This window comes from Xenopus laevis, chromosome 5S, assembly GCF_017654675.1.
Source record: "Xenopus laevis strain J_2021 chromosome 5S, Xenopus_laevis_v10.1, whole genome shotgun sequence".
Taxonomy (NCBI): domain Eukaryota; kingdom Metazoa; phylum Chordata; class Amphibia; order Anura; family Pipidae; genus Xenopus; species Xenopus laevis.
In genome coordinates this window covers 139,002,676-139,025,616 of record NC_054380.1, presented here as the reverse complement: position 1 = coordinate 139,025,616, position 22,941 = coordinate 139,002,676, and the positions used below count along the sequence as shown (strand labels likewise).

The 22,941-nt window shown below is 44.3% G+C and overlaps 1 long non-coding RNA gene across 1 annotated transcript; it reads right to left on the bottom strand.

Moving 5' to 3' along the window:
* Nucleotides 1–1,633: 1,633 nt before the first annotated feature.
* LOC108718302 lies at nucleotides 1,634–22,552 on the bottom strand. The gene is made up of 4 exons (XR_005961669.1): nucleotides 22,412–22,552; nucleotides 17,281–17,370; nucleotides 11,341–12,425; nucleotides 1,634–2,356 (listed from the first exon to the last, which is right to left on the bottom strand). It is a non-coding gene; the product is annotated as an uncharacterized LOC108718302 (long non-coding RNA).
* Nucleotides 22,553–22,941: the final 389 nt, after the last annotated feature.

The following is a 22,941-nucleotide window of genomic DNA, read 5'->3' as shown; positions in this document are numbered from 1 at the left end:
CAAATCACATCATAAAGTTCGCTGATGGCACGACCGTGGTGGGTCTCATCAGCAATAATGACGAGTCATCATACAGAGAGGAGGTGCAGCGGTTAATAGACTGGTGCAGAGCCAACAACCTGTCTCTCAATGTAGACAAAACAAAGGAGATGGTTGTTGACTTTAGGAAGACTAGGAGTGACCACCTGCCACTGTACATCGACGGCTCTAATGTGGAGATCGTCAAAAGCACCAAATTCCTTGGTGTCCACCTGGTGGAGAAACTCACATGGTCCCACAACACCAGCTACTTAGCCAAGAAAGCCCAACAGCGAGTCTACTTTCTGCACAAGCTGAGGAAATCCCACCTCCCACCATCCATACTCAAAACCTTCTACAGAGGGACTATCGAGAGCATCCCGAGCAGCTGTATCACTGTCTGGGCTGGGAACTGCACTGTCATGGAGCACAAGACCCTACAGAGGATAGTGAAGACAGCAGAGAAGATCATAGGTGTCTCTTCCTTCCATCACGGACATTTACACCACTCGCTGCATCCGTAAAGCCACCAGCATTGTGTCTGATCCAACACACCCCTCACACTCAATGTTCACACTCCTGCCATTTGGAAAAAGGTACGGAAGCATTAGGGCCCTCACTACCAGACTGTGTAACAGTTTCTTCCCCCAAGCCATAAGGCTCCTAAATACTCAGGGACTGGACAGATGTCTTACTTTTACTATATACCACAATGTTACACAGCCACTGTACGCCATTGTATGGATGAATAGCCATTGGCTCTGAAACCTGGTGGGACACTTTGAAGCTACTTGATGCACTACTGGGCTAATGAGTGTTTGGGCACTATGTGAGTATAGGATGAACCTTTGGGGTACAGACACCATGGACTGTGCACTCTTAGGGCACTGCTGTTGGCTCTATGAGTTACGGGTATGTGATATCTGAGTCTACGTAATGTACTTGTAAGGGGCATACTAAGGCACCATGAGCCTACTCATTATCATTGTGGCACTTCTATAAACAGTTGGCTGTTGCCACCAGGGCTGTTATTGCTTTAACATGACAATAATGAGACCAAGAAACAGAGCAGGGCAAACACTGAGTTAGTTCTAATCCCTGTGCAGCCAGAGCTGAGGTTTGCCAAAGCTTTGAAGTTTGACATCCCCTGAGAAATGAGAAAAGAAATCCCATCTAGGCCTTTGGCAAAGGGCTGATCTTCTGAAGGAAATGTTCCATAGGGCAGGAAAGTGCAGTCATGCAGAGGCCAGACTTTTCCTTCTACAGATAAAGTGTTCTGTATCTATCTCTATATACTACATGTAGCTCCACATATCTCATATACATACACACGCATGGTCAAGACTTCAACAGTATCTTACCAAACCAACAGGTTATATTCACAATGAGTCTCTGCCCCATCATTCAGGTAGGCTGTGAGATAGGCACAATACATGGGCCAATAAGCTGCCAAATGCAGAGTGGGTAGTTTTTATTGGCCCATGTATGGCCAAAGTTAAGCTCCAAGAACACTTCCACCTACCAGTTTAGTCCTCACCCAACTTTAAGCTTGACAAACTTGGACAAGTTGAACATCTTACAGTCTAATCCATTACAAATGGTCCTGGCAGTTACATGGAGCCCTAGGTGCTCCCATAGAGAATCTGGCAATGCAGTGGCACTACCCTGTGCTTCATACACTCATCGTAGCCGACTTTACAGTAGCAGTAAAAAGCCAACCAAGCCACACTGATGGAAAGTAATGTTGAGATCAGCACTACTATGATATGGTAGTAAGTCTTTTTGTGTAGAGACCTGCATTAGCTTCCTACAATCCTACTACTACGGAGACCCTAGTGGACTTGAAGAACTATTTTACTGTTGTATTTCAAAGAGCTTCAGTTGGGGCACACAGATATAGAATAATGGGTTACTGTTGCCTTCTTGCTCTCTTGTATCCACAATCCACATTCTTCTTACTTATATCTGCTACTCCCTTCAGGACGTTTGCTCTTATTTGCACCACCTAAAGACAGATCTGATTTCATCCGGCTAGAGGGATTACATCCTACTCTACCAACACAAGGCAGGGTCTCAATGACTTGAGGATACCTTGTTCCTCAAAAGAAAAACGCAACGAACCTTTACAAAACTCGCCTATGGCGAAGACATCCGATTTGTTTGCGGTTTTGGGTGGGGCAGAAGAGGGGAACGAATCACAGACATCTACATTGAAGCTATTAGTCATGCTGTTGTCAGTAGATTACTTTTATCCAGGCCACGCTTGTCCCATGGAATTAGTCATGTGGATGAAATAAAGGCTCCCGCGCACCATGGGTATGTCTGGGGGTTGATCTGACTGTTGAGAGAGACAAAGAAATAGTTTATTAATACTTCCTTTCAAGGTGAGCATTGGGGAGACATAATGCAAACCAAGGGAAACATTATCCTCCAGGGGTTTTCGGCTGACTGTATATACGGCATTGCCATTATTCTCTCCATTTATGAAGCTGCTTTAAAGATTAGATGACTCAACCCTCATAAGTAGAGCAGCCAGTGAAATCTAAACCCCTTCCTACCTAACAGACTGATCCACCCTTGCCCAAGGGCTGTTATAGCAGATTTTATATTCTGTGTGGCTGCATTATTGGAATGCAAGCTCTTTGGGGCAGGAAGGGTCTCAGTGTAGTATATAAGTAGCTGCACTCCCAGTGTTACAAGAAGAAGAGCCACTATACACGTGATTCAGCCTTCCCCACTTCTGCCTGTTCATAATGGCACATATTTTCATGTAAAAACATTCCATGTTTGCTACGTATTCATCTTGTACTCGCATTCAGTGACAATGAAATCTGCCGCTCGGGCATCACAATGTCTCTTTACAAGGAAAAGAATCAGACTCTGTCTGTACAATGTGACATTCACTGTGTGCCGAGCATCTCCTACCTACAGACACTCATAATGCTCAGCATACGTCCATTCAACCACTTTATCCCTTTCTTTTATACATTAATCACATCCGCTTGAGACTTGAGCCGTCCTGTTTTTCTGATCCCTGAGACCAAGAGATTAGAATTTCTATGAGTTATTCCATCCGGCACCGAGAGAAGAGATTATATTTGGACAGCCCAGTCTCAGAGCCATTGATTGCAGCCGAGGTTCTGCTAATAGAAGTGCAAGCTTTGTGCCCAAGCAAAGCGAATGACAAGACTCCTGCCAGTCTCACAACAGGCCATCTTGACCACCCCTGAGCATTGTGACCTTGGCTAGTGATTAGTAGTAAAACTTACATTGGTCCTCTGAGCACTTTTGCAATTTCTGAAAGTGACTGTAACTGTCCGTGCCAAGCATTCATTTATGATTCTCAGTTGAGCCAAAAGTCTGCAATTAGCGTTTCAAAATGAAAATGCAGTTATGGGACCTGTTATCCAGAATGTTAAGGACCTGGGGTTTTCCAGTAATTTTTTCATAATTTCGATCTTCCTACCTTAAAGGACCAGTAACATCAAAATTGATTTTTTTTTTTAAAGTAATAAAAATATAATGCAGTGTTGCCCTGCACTAGTAAAACTGGTGTGTTTGCTTCAGAAATACTACTATAGTTTATATAAACAAGCTGTTGTGTAGCCATGGGGCAGCCATTCAAGCACAGGATACACAGTAGATAACAGATAAGTACTACTATAGTTTATATAAACAAGCTGCTGTGTAGCCATGGGGCAGCCATTCAAGCACAGGATACACAGTAGATAACAGATAAGTACTACTATAGTTTATATAAACAAGCTGCTGTGTAGCCATGGGGGAAGCCATTCAAGCACAGGATACACAGTAGATAACAGATTAGTACTACTATAGTTTATATAAACAAGCTGCTGTGTAGCCATGGGGGCAGCCATTCAAGCACAGGATACACAGTAGATAACAGATAAGTACTACTATAGTTTATATAAACAAGCTGCTGTGTAGCCATGGGGCAGCCATTCAAGCACAGGATACACAGTAGATAACAGATAAGTACTACTATAGTTTATATAAACAAGCTGTTGTGTAGCCATGGGGCAGCCATTCAAGCACAGGATACACACTAGATAACAGATAAGTACAACTATAGTTTATATAAACAAGCTGCTGTGTAGCCATGGGGGCAGCCATTCAAGCACAGGATACACAGTAGATAACAGATAAGTACTACTATAGTTTATATAAACAAGCTGCTGTGTAGCCATGGGGGCAGCCATTCAAGCACAGAATACAAAGTAGATAACAGGTAAACTACATAACTACAGAGCAACATGCCATGCAACAACCCCATCATCTCCATCTGAATTATTACATGGCAGACAGATGCGCACTAAGTTACATGTTGCAGACATCAAACTTTCACAAAACACTGTACCTACAAAATCGTCAACTGCTGACATTGTGAAACGTCACCAAGCCAAATGCAAAGCTTATACTGACAGAAAACATGGTGCCAGAGAAGTTCACTTTCTGCCTGGATCTTTAGTCAGAATTAAGAAACCAGGAATACTGAAACAAGGACAATCTAAATTTACTACACCACTTGAAGTGAGACGCCAGTGAAGGACCATTTTCCTACTCCTGATATCAACTGCAATAGGCTTGAAGAAAGTGAACCTATAAGGCGTACTGAGAGAATCAGAAAACTACCTGCATGAACCTGTCAGGACTGCCAGAAGAACCCGACGGCGCTGTTTACATTCCCGGCGGTCACAGTGAAGATCCAAGATGGCGGCGCCCATGCTGAACAAGAATAGGATTCAAACCACTTTTGATCCTGGGTTCCTGTCCTGCATTCTCCCAGCCTTGATTCCTGCTCCCTGCCTGTGATTCCTGTTACCTGCCTGTGTTATTGAACTTTGCCTGGACTCTGGACTTTTGCATCTGATCTGCCTGCCCTAGTAAACTCCTGCCTGTGACCACTACTACTGATTCTGCTTAACCCTTCGGATACCGCAACCTTGCTCCCACTAGGGAGGGCTTCCTCCTTGATCCAGACTACCTCCCTGGAGGGAGCTCCCGGCTCCCTGACAGGACCCAGGACTATGTGATGTGAATAATGTATATTATTGCTTTAAGATGCATTGTTGTTGTTTATTACATTTGCCCAAATGCTTTCCTACTATAGGGGGAATAGGTGGTGTTTATACAAATGGCCTGCGGGTGTCACTGTGCACAGGATTTGTACTGTGCCTACACAGGATTTTCTGTACAGCTTGAAAGTGAAAGCTTACCATTGTGTAATGGCTGCATGACTCTGCTAATAAAGCACTATTATACTCTACTCATCCTCGGCTACCCAAAACATAACAATTTGCCTGGGTGAGAAGTGTGGGGCTGCTATACAATGTTAAGAGCTAGTGAGTTGCCCAACCTGACTTTAATGCTCTGACTCTGTGCCTAGATAATAAACACTAGAGAACTGCTTCTTCTTTATCCCTGAACTTTTATACACTGATCATACAGAGCACTGCCAGTTGGATGCAGTACATTTAGGAAGTAACTGCAGGAGAGCCTGCCTGAATGTGAAAAGGCTTCTGTACTTGGCACACACACATATACACATAGCTGGGCAATACACTGAAAATACCAGAGGAACACGTGATCAGCTGACGGGAGCCAGATGGGAAAAGCAGCGTTGATATTGAGAGAGAGAGAGTTGGGAAAGCAGAGCGGGCACACTGGGCACCACATTCTCTTCATGCCATGATGGGGCACTGCCAGCCATACCCAGTGTCATCTATAGCAGCACTAGGAAAGCAGCAGCTTTCTGTTCTGCCCTTTTCTATCAATCTTTGATATTTTAGGATTACAGATTAAACTGATTGTTGTTAGGGTGCCACAAAAGGGCAGGATCTCTCTCTCTCTCTCTCTATATATATATATATATATAGAGAGAGAGAGAGATAAAAGATAGATAGATAGATAGATAGATAGATAGATAGAGAAATGGATAGATCGATAAATAGATAGATAGATAGATAGATAGATAGATAGTTAGATAGATAGATAGATGATACACCAGTAGGATGGGGTCATGGAGGTGCCCATAGTGCCCCTTGGGAATAAGAACTTCCCCTTCCCAGAGAATATGTGAATGTGATCATATGAGTAAGCACAATAAATGGCCTGTATGCATTGTGTATGATGTATTATATATACAGTATATATATATATTTATATATATATATATATAAATATACATAGAACACAATATACAGTGAGACTATGAAGTGCTTGTGAGAGTGGGACGGTAGATTCCTTCGCCGCCTTCAGGAAATGTATAAACATTTTCTTGGATAAACAACATATCCCGGACTCTGATAACTGAATGTGAAAGTGATACTGTACCGGCCATGCAGGGAAATAGCACAGGAGCATTAACCCCTTTCCTTGGAATGGCATTTATTTGCCAATAGGGGATCCCTTGGCTTTATACAGATTATGTGAAGCTGCCATAGGTGATTCCCTTAGGGCCCCCAGCATTTCATGGTTTCTTGACACAGTGGCCCCAGCATTTCATGACACAGTGGCCCCAGCATTTCATGGTTTCATGACACAGTGGCCCCAGAATTTCATGACACAGTGGCCCCAGCATTTCATGACACAGTGGCCCCAGCATTTCTTGACACAGTGGCCTCAGCATTTCATGACACAGTGGCCCCAGCATTTCATGACACAGTGGCCCCAGCATTTCATGACACAGTGGCCTCAGCATTTCATGACACAGTGGCCCCAGCATTTCATGACACAGTGGCCCCAGCATTTCATGACACAGTGGCCCCAGCATTTCTTGACACAGTGGCCTCAGCATTTCATGACACAGTGGCCTCAGCATTTCATGACACAGTGGCCTCAGCATTTCATGACACAGTGGCCCCAGCATTTCTTGACACAGTGGCCCCAGCATTTCTTGACACAGTGGCCTCAGCATTTCATGACACAGTGGCCTCAGCATTTCATGACACAGTGGCCTCAGCATTTCATGACACAGTGGCCCCAGCATTTTATGACACAGTGGCCTCAGCATTTCATGACACAGTGGCCCCAGCATTCTTATGACACACTCGCAACACCCTTGGTAGCTCTGCCACTGCTCCAGATGTTACTGGACTCCCAGCATTCCTAAATGCCTGACCCTTGCGGCCCCATTTGGCCAAATTTTCCTGGATGAACGGAGCAGCCACATTCATTTAAATGCCTGCACCCCCACCTTGCCATTTGGCACCAGTGATGGCCGGATTAGCACTGGGCACAGGCACAGTTTGGGAAAGGGCATTTTGTGGGTGCATTAAGGCATGGTGGGACCCATGTACCCAGTTAAATGCTGTTCTGCCCCATATAATCAAGGGTTAAACACTTTGGGAGTTATAGTCAGAAAACATTTGGGGACCAAGGGTTAAGAAGGAAAAGGTGGGTGCCCTGGGGCAGTGTGGGTGCTGTGCCATAACCCGAGTCCTGTTTGTATTGGCTGATGGGAGGTACCACATGGAAGAACACGTGCATCTTAAAGGTAAAATCTGTCACACAGACAAAATATGTGAATAATCCCTGAGGTTTCCTAAGGTCCAACCCCCTCTCTCCTCGTGCTGCCTCTGTATTTATACTTCCAGAAAGAGAGAGACGTGTTGTACATGCGTGACTGCTAATTCCCCTGCGCTCTCGCACCAGCCTATAACTGTCACTGCAGGCCCTGGCTCCTGTACCTGGGGCCCATCTGCTGGTGCAACATTACACCTTTAATTAGATGAACCTCTAACATGAGCTCTTTCTGACTTGCAGTTTCACTCTTGCATCAGCTGCCATTGTTTCTTGCTGCCACTCAGTCATACAGAGATTTGCAGGCAAACATCCCAGCAGCTAATGAGCAGCCCCAGAGCTCACACTCAGACTCGGGACTGAGAACAAGCCCATTGTTAGTGGCACCCCGGCCTGTCGTACAGTAAATCTGCTCCCCCCATGGGCTCAGCTCCTCCAGGCACATTACTGTACACTAAACCTCTCACTGCTCATCACTCACATGACTTATTATAGGCACACGCTAACTACATGCTGATTCCTGCTCCATTCACCCTTTAGAAATAATTTTTGGGATGGGACGACGATATTCAATAGGAAAATCCTACTGCTCCCACATAATAAAACATAATTCTAGGCAACTTTACAATATACATTCATGACACATTTTCTATGGTTTTAAAGCTATTTGTATATGTATTGGTATTGCAAGCAGTGTCTGCACTGCTGGTTCAGACTGGTGATACAATGTAGGACAAGGCAACTGATTAACAGACCTGTCTTTGCTGTTGGGGAACTAAGACTTTTGCAACACTGTTTAAAAAGTAACAAGCAGCGGTTAAAGGGGTTGTTTTTTAATTAATTTATTTTCTTTTTATTCTATTAAGGGATACATGTACTGTTAATATGAATGAATTTTGTTACAACAGCGCCACCTGCTGGTCAGTTTCCCACCAGTCTGACCAGCAAGTAGTCAAGGAAGTTGTCAGGAGAAAGAAAGAGGCTGATGTTCTTATGTTTGGGAATAAAATGAGAAACCTCAGATAACTTTTCTCACATCTTTCCTAAGCAGAAGAACATCAGCCTCTTTCTTTCTCCTGACAACTTCCTTGACTACTTGCTGGTCAGACTGGTGGGAAAATGACCAGCAGGTGGCGCTGTTGTAACAAAATTCATTCATATTAACAGTACATGTATCCCTTAATATCTTGCAATTAAAAGAAAATAAATAATGAATGAACATTGCAGAAGTGCTTAGAGTAGACCCCTAATCAATTCACATTCACTTATTTTAACAGTTTACTTATCCTTTAAGAACAGGATAGAAATAACTGGTATTTCCAGGGCAGATTCCCTCATCTCAGAATCATCCCTGTTGATCTCACACTCATTCTTTCACTATTTGTGTATTAATATTGTGCAAATATACTTTCCTCTGGGCTGGAGACCACTGGGAAATGCTCAAGGCCATGCAGTACCCCCCACCCCAGCTTAATTTGCTTTGATACATGTTTGTACCTTTTGCGCCTGCTTTGTTTAACACCCAGAGCCTGGGGTGCCTGCACTCAGCACCCATTCTCCCTGTCAACTTAGAGAAACACTCAGAGGTTTTAATTAATGGACATCAATAATAACCCGTCCAATGTCATCTCTAGGTCATGGGTATCACAAAGCCAACATAATAATATATCAGCAACACAGATATGAGGGTCCCACTGCAAAACAACCAGGAGCTCATTCCCACCAATCAGTGTGTTGCACAGGATAAAGGGGAAGTTCACCTAATAGAAATCAGCATCAATATTCAACTTCTGTGTGTATCCCTGCTCTCTGTATCCTTGGTACTGTTGCCCTGCACTGGTAAAACTGTGTATTTGATCCAGAAACACAACTATAGTCTATATAAACAAGACGCTGTGTAGCCATGGGGGCAGTCATTCAAGCACAGGATACACAGTAGATAACAGATAAGTACTACTATAGTTTATATAAACAAGCTGCTGTGTAGCCATGGGGGCAGCCATTCAAGCACAGGATACACAGTAGATAACAGATAAGTACTACTATAGTTTATATAAACAAGACGCTGTGTAGCCATGGGGGCAGTCATTCAAGCACAGGATACACAGTAGATAACAGATAAGTACTACTATAGTTTATATAAACAAGCTGCTGTGTAGCCATGGGGGCAGCCATTCAAGCACAGGATACACAGTAGATAACAGATAAGTACTACTATAGTTTATATAAACAAGCTGCTGTGTAGCCATGGGGGCAGCCATTCAAGCACAGGATACACAGTAGATAACAGATAAGTACTACTATAGTTTATATAAACAAGCTGCTGTGTAGCCATGGGGGCAGCCATTCAAGCAGAGGATACACAGTAGATAACAGATAAGTACTACTATAGTTTATATAAGCAAGCTGTTGTGTAGCCATGGGGGAAGCCATTCTGAGCTGAAAAAGGAGAAAAGGCACAGGATACACACACACACAACAGATAATCTCTGTGGAATACAATGGGTTTCTTCAGAATGTATCTGTTATCTGCTGTGTATCCTGTGCTTGAATGGCTGCCCCCATGGCTACACAGCAGCTTGTTTATATAAACTATAGTAGTACTTATCTGTTATCTACTGTGTATCCTGTGCTTGAATGGCTGCACCCATGGCTACACAGCAGCTTGTTTATATAAACTATAGTAGTACTTATCTGTTATCTACTGTGTATCCTGTGCTTGAATGGCTGCCCCCATGGCTACACAGCAGCTTGTTTATATAAACTATAGTAGTACTTATCTGTTATCTACTGTGTATCCTGTGCTTGAATGGCTGCCCCATGGCTACACAGCAGCTTGTTTATATAAACTATAGTAGTACTTATCTGTTATCTACGGTGTATCCTGTGCTTGAATGGCTGCCCCCATGGCTACACAGCAGCTTGTTTATATAAACTATAATAGAGTTTCTGAAGCAAACACACCAGTTTTACCAGTGCAGGGCAACACTACATTTTATTGCCATTCCTTTAAAAAAAGTTAATTTTTTGGTGTTACTGTTCCTTTAAGGGCCACCAATATAGAGAGTAAGATAGAAAACTGATATAAATATGAGGTTAAAGGGTAAGTTGATCCAAGTAACTCTGAATTGTCTTTTTTTCACTTTATAAAAAATATATAAAAACCTGGCAACCAAGTACAATGTAATGGCAGCTGTAACAGGATTGGAAGGTAAGATTCGTAGTAGTTGGGCAACATACACAGTAATCTTAGTCAAAGAAAGATGGTGGCAATGTTTTCCCCAGATCTAGTAATCCATAGCAACCAATCAGATGCATGTTTTCAGAGAGCATACCAGTAAATATTACCTGCTGATTGGTTGCTGTGAGATACTAGACCACTTACAATCTTTGCAACTTTTATGACATTATCCCATCAATGTTGGCCGGTACCTGCAAGGGTTAAACGCTACACACTGTACCTTTAACACAGGAACATTTCAAAGTTGCAAAATTCAATGAAATAAAAACAGAGAAATAGTAACTTATCCTTTAAACAACAGAAGCGGGTCCCGTGCTGCAGCACTCAGTGTGACAGAGAACAATGACAGGGGATTATTATACACAGCAGAGCAGAATCACAGGCATGTGTTCTCTGTACCAAAGAGCTTACACTCTGGCCACGTGCACTGACTGACAGGGGGGCAGAGGAGGGGTAGGTACGAGGGTCAGAAGCATGTGACAGGTTAGACACAGACAAAAGCACAAATGGTTCAACTCCCCCCCCCAACTGCCACTCACCTGCAGGTGCAACCAGGTGCTGCTCCTACAAGGCAGATGTGCTGCTCCTACAAGGCAGAGGTGCTGCTCCTACAAGGCAGAGGTGCTGCTACTACAAGGCAGAGGTGCTGCTACTACAAGGCAGAGGTGCTGCTACTACAAGGCAGAGGTGCTGCTACTACAAGGCAGAGGTGCTGCTACTACAAGGCAGAGGTGCTGCTACTACAAGGCAGCGGTGCTTCCCAATCAGGAGTAGATCCGCATGGCCGGAGTTCGGATCCTCCATGTGACAGAAGAGGGTGCGTTGATGCAATGGGCTCCTGTCTGCGTTGGATCCAATATCCCAGACTGTCTCGTTCCCAATCAGAACTGCTCCCAATTCCAATTCAGACAACTGAGGGGTGACCCTTAAATTGAGTATCATCTAATGAGTGTGAGAATCATTCCTGGCTCTGTACTTCCATCCCTGTGTCTGTCATAATAATCTTTGCACTAATATCTGTCTGTGACCCCCCTACCTTTGTTCCAATCTGTTCCCGTAATCTTAATCAGCTGCCAGTATCTGTTCCCCAGCAGTTTGTACTTGCCCCCCTTCAACCTGTGCTTGCACCCCCCCCACTCTCCCGACAGTCTGTGTTTATCTTTATTGCTGTGTCTCCCCTTATAGGTTTGTGTGTTTCTCTGAGCCTCATAGACTTGCCTGTGTCTCCCCTTGTCTGCCTGAGAATGTGATACTCTGCTGCCTCCTACAGGTCCTCTCATACTGTCATTTGGATTCAGTCTGGGATATTGTGTCTAGACCCAGTAGCATGTGCCGTGTCTGTGTATTTGTAGATGCACAATGCAGTAGCACGTCAGCCTTGCACTCTTTTCTGCTACATTGCTTCAACAGTCAGAACCAACATTTCAAAAATGTATTTCTTCCTGGGGTGCCAGTAAACTCAGCAGCTAGTTCTCTCTTCTGTGCTTCCCCTGATGGTATTCAGGCCTCAGAGAGTGATGATAACGCTGCTTTCGGCGATGTCTGGAGCCTTTGCAGCAATGCTGTTCTGCAAGGATTCTAGAAGAAGTTTTTCTCTGCTGTTAATTTTGACTGCGTGCGCCACCTAGTGGGATAATGGAGAAATTGTTCATTTATATTAGTATCGCATTAAACACAAATAAATGCAACTGAACTTAAAACAATTCCAGTGAATAAAAAACAAAGGTTAGAAGCAGCACAGCCTTACTCCCTGGGGATCTTCTGGAAGGATCAGGGATATTAGCTCTACTGCAGATCTTATCAGCTGGGGTCAAGCCAACAGGACAGGCCTCACTGCATATCCTTTAAGGAGCTTGCCTACTTGGCCCTACTTTGGCTCCTATGGAAACTCACTGGGGCTCATTTATCAAAAATGGGCAAATTTGCCCATGGGCAGTTACCTATGGCAACCAATCAGTGATTAGCTTTTTGAAGCCAGCTGCAAGTAGAACACTGATTGCAGCAATTTGATTGGTTGCCATGGGTTACTGCCCATGGGCAAATTTGCCCAGTGTTGATAAATGACCCCCACTGTGTGACTCAAGCTTTGACCTGGCTCATCCCTAGTTGTTGGGCCTCCTACCAACTGAGCTTAGACTTTCCTCGCCTAGGACATCAGCACCTCTTCAGTGAGGTCCATCAGAAAAATCCAAACCACTTCCCTCATTATATATTCTGTGGGACAGGGTAGAGTCCTGTAGCGGGTCGGGTACCCGCAAAAAAAGCGGGCACCCTGTGGAATAAGGGGAGCATTTTCAGGTGCGGGTATAGATGTCTGTGGGTTGCGGGTCTCATCTAAATTTTTTATCTTGTGTAATATTGTCTATATTTTTCTCCTTTTAAAGTTTTACAAAACTTGTTTCGATTCCCGCCCACTCTTGATGATGTCACTTCTGGTTTGTGGCACCATCACTTCCTGTGATCAGCGGGTTGCAGATAAGGCAGTTGCGGGTCTAGGTGCAGATAAGGCAGTTGCGGGTTCGGGTCGCGGATCAAAGTGGGTAAATATGTGGGTTGGGGTCACGGGCTGCGGGTTTCGTTTCGGGTACTGGTCTTAGAAATTGGTTCTGCGCAGGACTCTAGACCAGGGGTCACATGGAACACAAGGCACCCCCAAATACAACATTACATCATCAGTGGGGTTGCCATAAACACTCGCATTATTTTGAACCCAAAGAAACACGCAGCCTGCAGGTGGGTTATTACTGTGCACTAGGGGCTCTATTCTAGTATTAGGGACTCAGAATTCTGTACATTCTACAAGCATTATTGACTGATGGATGATATAATTAACAGGAATTTACAACAGATAACAATGGATCATGTTTGCATTGTATTTAATTAATGTTAAATTATATTATTACATATATATATATATATATATATATATATATATATATATATATATATATATAAAACACCCCCTGCATTTTCCAGGAATCGAACTGTCTGTAGAGTTGGGCCCATGCACTCTGTTACAGGATACAGACTAAATAAGGATCTATATACAGAGTTTGAATTTAGGGTATATGGGGTACAGTCAGTTTGGGGTGCTGTAAGGGAAATATACAAATGCATAATCCTTTCATGTTCCCTGTGTATCGTGGGGCATCACAGCTTGGAAATGAAATATTCTCTCATTATGGAGAGACCTGAATAGTCCTCTTTATAGAGGTGGCGATTGGTACAGTTCATGGAACTCACACATTAGACTTGTCCTCACCATCTGCCATTACCGTGCAACTTACATTGTTCTACATTATTCATGGCAGCCTTGACGAGTAGAAAGGCAAGACCCCAAAGGTGACCTCCCAGTTAAATTCTTGGCTTTAAACTTTTCCTCTGGCTCACGACCCCCCCCCCCCCCCCTGGGCTGATGTGGCTCCCCCTGCACTAACAATGCACTCGTGTGTTCTGCAGAATAAATGGAAATGTCTCCCTTTCTCTCAGCAACGGTCCTGCCCTGAGTATCAACCCTACGAGCAGCCATTCCCCCTGGGCACTTTGTAACGCCTGTTGTGTAGGTGCAAATGGTTTATTTATATTATTTATAGACTGTCAAACTCTCCATGAAAATGTAAATACTAAAATTATTAATTAAATCCCTTTATTTTTCTGGCATTGCAATGGTTTTCTCAGTAACAGTATTACAGTAATGACATCAACCGCCTTAGCTCATAACAAGGTTACAGATATATAGAAACATTGGGGTGTCACCCTGCTATAGTTCCAGGGGTACCCAGGGTACAAATAAACACTCACCCCAAATCTCCCCCTAACTGGCCTTCAGACTGGGCCCCCTTAGCTCATAACAAGGTTACAGATATATAGAAACATTGGGGTGTCACCCTGCTATAGTTCCAGGGGTACCCAGGGTACAAATAAGCACTCACCCCAAATCTCCCCCTAACTGGCCTTCAGACTGGGCCCCCTTAGCTCATAACAAGGTTACAGATATATAGAAACATTGGGGTAACAGTCACCCTGCTATAGTTCCAGGGGTACCCAGGGCACAAATAAGCACTCACCCCAAATCTCCCCCTAACTAACCTTCAGACTGGGCCCCCTTAGCTCATAACAAGGTTACAGATATATAGAAACATTGGGGTAACAGTCATCCTGCTATAGTTCCAGGGGTACCCAGGGTACAAATAAGCACTCACCCCAAATCTCCCCCTAACTGACCTTCAGACTGGGCCCCCTTAGCTCATACCAAGGTTACAGATATATAGAAACATTGGGGTAACAGTCACCCTGCTATAGTTCCAGGGGTACCCAGGGTACAAATAAGCACTCACCCCAAATCTCCCCCTAACTGACCTTCAGACTGGGCCCCCTTAGCTCATAACAAGGTTACAGATATATGGAAACATTGGGGTGTCACCCTGCTATAGTTCCAGGGGTACCCAGGGTACAAATAAACGCTCACCCCAAATCTCCCCCTAACTGGCCTTCAGGCTGCACCCCCTAAGCTCATAACAAGGTTACAGATATATAGAAACAGAGCTCATGCTGAGCTACAGGACTTTCACGCTGCAGAGATCCCGATTCCTCCACATGTGCCGGTGACTCAAGGGGTGACTGTCTCATATACACAGAGTGTCAGTTGACTCCTACTAAATCTTCCTCTTGAATCTCTCATTTATTACTTCTAGGCAATGTGGCCCCAAGGGTGAAGCTGAGAAATCATGGAAAAAAACTGCTCTGCTCTCAGTAATGGGTTCCACTGATAAAGCCAATCTCTTGCATTGAGCAAGGAAAACATGAACTGCCCCACCTCTGTGTAACTATAGGGGTTAGCAGACCCAGCGGCTGCTGCTGGGGGCCAGTGTGATGCTTTCTCATTGAAAGAAAAATGTATAAATAGTCATGGATGTAGAATTGGGTACAGTTCAGTGCTAGGGTCAGGGGCATGGGCTGGGTTTTGAAGGGCTTTTGTGGGGCTCAAAATTTATCATAAGGGGCTGTTAGAGTCATGGCCTTTGGTTGTTGTTAAATTCCAACTCTCAGCAATACTGGCCCTGTCTCATTACACCACTGAGCTCAACTATGTGCTGGGCAGTCACCTCTATTGGAGCCCCATAAAGTAAGTTGTTCCCAGTAAACGTGCAAGTAAAGGTGAATTAGGCAAAAGCACGGGCATATATGAAATAAACACAGTATAAATACTGAGTGGCTAAATGAGGGGCCGACCTCCTTCAGGTCCATGACCCCTAATGGTATCCTTGTGTTTGATTTGTCATTAAATACCTAGGCCTTTTATATCGGTCTGGCCGGGTACATGTGGTTATTATTCCGAGCCGCCACACATTACTTAACCCTCCTTGATGGAAAATAATTGTCAGTCATTATCTAATTGGAACATGGCTCTAAAGCTCCAGATTATTATTTTATACTTAGACAGTGCTGAGAACATACACAGACATTTATAGAATAAACATATCCAGTGGAACAGAGGAAGGGCCTGATACGGAGCTGACCCACAGGGAGACACAAAGCCCAGGAAGATCTAAGTAGAAAGGTATTTACAGAAGGGATGAATGTTAAGTCCTTTCCTACGTAGAGTGGAGGATTAAGGGAGACATGGATATGGGTTCCTGGGAGCTTTTGATTAGAAACACATTATAAAGCTGAGATACGAGTAACGGCGTTCTGATACGACTCACAACCAAAGAGCGTTTATTGGATCAGTCGTACAGTCGGCAGGGTTCAATATGGAGAACTTCAGAAATGATTCAAGAATATTTGGCATCTGGGTTTGGAAATTGTTTACAGGTAACGCTCATATTGCTGTACATCAGGATAATTGCATATTATTCTTTATGGCATATGACACTGATGTATTAATCAGAGATTTATAGAAAATGCTCCATTAATTAAATCAAACCCCACCCCAGAGGAACTTATATCTGTCACATACTGTACATGTCCACTAGGGATGCACCGAATCTAGGATTTGGTTCGGGATTCGGCCAGGATTTGGCCTTTTTCAGCAAGATTCGGATTCGGCCAAATCCTTCTGCCTGGCCGAACCGAATCCTAATCTGCATATGCAAATTAAGGTCAGAAAGGGAAATCACGTGACGTTTTGTCACAAAACAAGGAAGTAAAAATGTTTTCCCCTTCCCACCACTAATTTGCATATGCAAATTAGGATTCGGTTCTGTTTTTGGCCGAATCTTTCGCAAAGGATTCGGGAGTTTGGCCGAATCCAAAATAGTGGATTGGGTGCATCCCTAATATCCACCCACTTGGCTAATGCTCCTAACAAGATCCCAAGGTTGTAATGCTATGGTCACATGCTTCCAATGAAAAAAGCATGCCTGTCTATGGCTTTCCAGTCTGAGGTCTATCGGCTGTTTTTGACTTGTTCCTTCCAGTAATATTCAACAACTATGAGTATAGGTCCTAACTCCAAGTAATATAAAGATCTCCTTTACCTGTATGTCCAGTCAAAGCATGAATGTCATACTCTTGGAATAAATGCACCTGCTCCTTCAGTTACTCCCACATGCCCGAATCCCTTTAGCCTGTCATAAGAAACATTAGCAAGCTGAGAAGTCTTAGGGTGCAGAAACATGGATTGTATTCTACAACAAACAGCATTTGTAGCCACTGGGGAAAGTTCATCCTGCCTGTTGTTGTCTATAATGGAGTGGTGGAAAATGCGCCTCATGTGCAGTGGTGGAAAATGCACCCCGTGTGCCATGAACCTTATACACTGCCGCTCTTTCCACACATCTAAATAATCACTTGATTTATATTTAACTGAGGGTTGTCCAGCTAACTACAAATATAATACATAATATATACAATGTGCAGTAGCGGAGAATGCGCCCCGTGTGCAGTGGTGGAGAATGCGCCTCATGTGCAGTGGTGGAGAATGAGCCTCATGTTTAGTGGTGGAGAATGCGCCTCATGTGCAGTGGTGGAGAATGCGCCTCATGTGCAGTGGTGGAGAATGAGCCTCATGTTTAGTGGTGGAGAATGCGCCTCATGTGCAGTGGTGGAGAATGCGCCTCATGTGTAGTAGTGGAGAATGCGCCCTGTGTGCAGTGGTGGAGAATGTGCCTCATGTTTAGTGGTGGAGAATGCGCCCTGTGTGCAGTGGTGGAGAATGCGCCTCATGTGCAGTAGTGGAGAATGCGCCCTGTGTGCAGTGGTGGAGAATGTGCCTCATGTTTAGTGGTGGAGAATGTGCCTCATGTTTAGTGGTGGAGAATGTGCCTCATGTGCAGTGGTGGAGAATGTGCCTCATGTTTAGTGGTGGAGAATGTGCCTCATGTGCAGTGGTGGAGAATGCGCCTCATGTTTAGTGGTGGAGAATGTGCCTCATGTGCAGTGGTGGAGAATGTGCCTCATGTTTAGTGGTGGAGAATGTGCCTCATGTGCAGTGGTGGAGAATGTGCCTCATGTGCAGTGGTGGAGAATGTGCCTCATGTGCAGTGGTGGAGCTGTGTGCAGGGTTGGGCAGCTAACTACAAATATAATACATAATATTAATGCTAATTAGACCAACCTTTATAACAACTAGCTTCATTTGAGGGAAAGAGCTGGGTATAGCAAGTATAGTAGGGTGAAATGGAGACCATAGGGCAGGGTAATGACAGGAACACTTTGTATGATTGTTTCCCAAGCAGCAGCTCTTTGGCTATCAGGATGGGAGGATTCTGAGATTTGTACAACAACAACAACAACTGAACGGCCTTAGGTTCTACTTCATATCAATAATATGCAAAGTCTGTTTTGCCCTGGGAACTGCAAATAGCAAAGAAGGCCCTGAATATTTGTATTATTATTAATCTCATATATTTATGAAGCGGCAACATTTCACACGTCACTATGCAACAGAAGGGTGTATACATCGGACATATGGATGCCAATACTAGAAGTAAGTGGGTCTTGATCATTATCAACTGGAAATTGCTTCAGGCATTCCAAGGTTACACTTAAGCTCCCCATAGACGCGACGATTATTCTTGCAGAACGACCGATTTTAGGGAAGTCCGACCAATCCTTCGAAATTATCGTGCGGTTAGTGGGATTCGAACGATCGCACATCTTACAATTTTTCGGACATCTGTCAGGAAATTGATCGGCCAGGTCAAAAAATCTTTGTCGGTCCCAGTGCAATGTATCTATGTTTGCAGGGCCAAGCAGGCTGCTCCCCTTTGTTTTCCTGGCAAATTGGTCTTTTTAGTTGATGGTAAATTCGTACGATCGTTCCGAGAAGATCGTGGTCTCACGATGAGGATCTGATCTTTTAAAAATCTATGGCCAGCTTTACCAGTTGGGATAAAAGGGAATATCCAGGTGGGCCCAAGGCCTGGACATCCCCCCCCCCAAACCAGGTATGAAGTTGCCATTGTTAATTCAGGAGATACAGGGCCAGCAGTTGCTGGGGTCTCAGTGGATCAGTGACAGATACAGCATGCAACCTCATTATAGTGCTCATGTGCAATGCCCCCAGTGTGCACAAAAATAGCCACAATCTGAATTTTTTGCACTTTGTTGACTGCATGGGACATTAAGCACCATAGTATGGTGGCCCTGCAATAATGTTGCTGTGTGGTCAGTAACCTTTAGGTATGAAGCAAGCCAGACTGCAGGGAGCACCTAACTCCCATAAAGTATTATGTTGCCTTCACTGAGAGCTTTAATTCTGCACAAACATTATTTTCATGTTTGGAGTATCGGTTGCACTGAAACAAGACATCAAACTGTCTGGATAAGAGATTTCGGCTGCAGCCAACTAGAAACTAGAGGCAAACCGAGACGCTCAATGCAAGGCTCATATCCTCGTCGCTCGTCTTGGCAATCTGACTCTACAGTAATCCTCCCTTAAAATTGAGAAAGTCCTTGCCGTGGGCTTGGCTGCCTCTCACTGAGGATCATTCCTAATTCTAGATAAGTCAATAAAGTGCAACGTACAGGCTCAGTCTGATACTAGGCTTCAGATAAAACTCATCATTACACATGTCACGAGCAGCTGACTTTAAAAAAGAGGGCTCCCAGAAAGCAGAGATTAAAATCAAGGCTGCATTAAAAGTAGGGCCCAGATTCTGAGCTGTCCCAGCTGTAAAGAAGTAGTATAAACTATTTATACTTGGAGCCCCAGTGAGAGCAATAAGACAACTCCCTGCTGCCTGTAGGCAACCTGTGTGCTATTGTTGTATGCGCTTAATGCAGCCCCATCTCACTGGCTACTGCATACCTCCCAACAATTTGGTAGTAAAAAGAGGGACAAATTTTTTTTTCGCACATAGCACAGCACCATTTTAACCACGCCTCTTTGTGTAGCCACACCCCCTAATTACCATGTTCATTTTACAAAATTTGGCAAGTTATGAAAGTTTGAAAATATTTCTCCTTATCTAAACTGTTTTTTTTATGTCTCAAAAATGTTACAAAGTATCTTATTTGCACCTGTTAGCTGTTCTGTGCTCTGCTAAAAGCCAATTAAGTGAGAAACTTTGTTTCTTTTTCTGGTTCAGTGCAGAGAAAATAGGGACTTTCCAGTACAAATGAGGGACTGTGGGTTGCAGGGGCGCGCCGCCAATGAGGCGAGCTGAGACGCTCGCCTCAGGCGGCAACGCCGAAGCGGTTTCCAGGGGCGGCAAAAAGCCGCTCCTGCACCTTTAAGAGCCGAATTTCCGGTTTTTAAACCGGAAATTCGGCTTTACTAATGCGAGAGAGCGCAATTGCGCTCTCCGCATTAGTGTTCCTGCCTCCCCTCCCGACAAGTAAGTCAGCGAGGGGGGGCGGCATTGCAGGAGCCGCCTCAGGCGGCGCTTAGGTCTGAATCGGCGCTGGTGGGTTGAGCTGTCAAAAGAGGGACTGTCCCTCCGAAAAAGTTACAGTTGGGAGGTATGGCTACTGTCAACCATGTAGCGCAGCTAAACCTGCTGCCATTGTAAAAGGAACACGGCAATACGTGTTGCCAAATCTGCTTCTCAGAAACTGGAGAAAAACTTTGCAGATGGGAATGAGACAATGTTTATGAGAAGTGATGGGAAACAAAGGTCAGTAGCAGACTGGAGAAACACATTAGTATGAGGCCCAGTGAATTCTGATAACAGCCTTATATGCAGCTATTACCATCTGGCCCCTACATGCTCAGACTGGCAATTATAGGCCTGCAAGTCTGACAAGTGTGGTGGGCAAGTTATTTGAAATGTTATTAAGGAATCACATTAAAGATTATGTTCTGGAAAACGGCATTTCAGGAATCAGAAAGGTTGTACGAGGGACAGATCATGTTAAACAGATTTAATCGTTTTTTTTATAGGATCTATTCAGACTTGGTCAACGCTTTTAAAATTATGCCACATGAACAACTGCAGGGGGATTTGGACAAACTGGCAGTCTGGAGGCTAAGTGGCATAGGCAGAGGGTGATTTCTGTGTTTGGGAAGGCTACTTAACCCTCTCCTTGCCAGCATGCTTTGATTTTACCTCTTTGCTTATATAAACACAGAGCATGTCATAGAAGAAAGTGCAATTCCTGTGTTTTTTCTGCTGCCCCATGTGCCTCCTATTTATCCCTTTGCCTCTTACTAGTTTCTCATGTGCAGGTGCCACTACTCTATTCCTCATTTATCATTTGTCTCTCTCTGGGGCAAATTCACTAAGCGCCGAAGCGCCGAACGTTAGCGTTAGTTTCGCTAGTGTTACTTCGCACCCTTACGCCTGGCGAATTTTCGCTAGCGACGTAACTACGCAAATTCACTAACGCGCGCAGTGTACTGAACGCTACCTTTTACGCTAGACTTCCTTCGCCACCTCAGACCAGGCGAAGCGCAATAGAGTAGATAGGGATTGCTTCAAAAAAAGTCAAAATTTTTTCTAAGTCCCAAAAAACGCTGGCGTGTTTTCTACATTATGGGTGATAGGCTGAAAAAGATCGCAAATTTTTTTGGGGCTCCCCTCCTTCCCCCCTACATTTCCTGACTCATGGCAACTTACCTGTCCAGTGGGCACATGTGTAGGGCAAAATAACATTTTTATTTGATGTTTTGAAGGTTTTCTAGGCATTTGTAGTGCTGATACGTGTTCCTCCATTGAAATTTGAATTTGGCGCCGTATGCAAATTAACCTTCGCTAGCGTAACTTCGCTTCACTTAGCGAATCAACGCTAGTGCAACTTCGCAACCTTACGCTACCCCTGAGCGCAACTTCGGATTTTAGTGAATTTGCGAAGCGCTGGCAAAACCACGCCTGGCAAAGTGTGGCGAAGTTACGCCTGGCGCAACTACGAATCTTAGTGAATTTGCCCCTCTGTTTTTATACTGTTTTCCACCATCACCTGTACATTCTATGTTTTACCCCCTTTCCTCTTGTTTCTTTTCATTTACCCAAACCATCTTCTCTTCTATCACTTCACAGGTCCCTTTGTGTTCTTTACTGGGAACTTTGCATTTTGGTTCCCCCCAGCGCCCTCCATATTTCTGTGCTCTGACTTCATGTTCCCCTAACTTGATATACAGACTCTACTGTTTGTTTTACTGTTTCCAGGCTGGTGGGGAAAGGGGCAGAAGGGAATTAAAGTAAAGGAATAAAGATAAAAAGGTACCTGGGTGCTGCTCTGACACATATAACCCAGGAACAGTTCATTACAGCAGAGACACTGACTAAACTTCAGCTCTTTCCCCTCAAACTGCAAGTTCCTGTCCTGCCACTAGGTGATTGGCTGAGCTACAGGAAGCTTCACATTTCTTCCACTAGACTAGCCAATCCTCTTGCTGCTGTACCGGGACCTACATCTTGAGGGGGGAAAAAACAGGAAGTGAACCTTTTTCTTTCATTTTTTCCCCTTCTCTTGATTTTTTATTATTAGTCAGGTTTGGGCTTAGCCCTCCCTAGTCTTAGTGAATATCCGCCCATGCTTAGTGGCAGATGACCAGGGGTAGAAAATAAGAAAAGCCTGGGGAGCCTCCCAAAACCAACAATGTCAAACGTCCAGAACAAGTTGACAGTGTAGAAAACGTGTCCCTGGTTGACAAAAAGACTCACTGCGAATCTCCATAATGCATACCTTCCAACTGTCCCGTTTTCAGCGAGACAGTCCCGCTTTTGACAGCTCAACCTGCAGTCCCGCGTTTG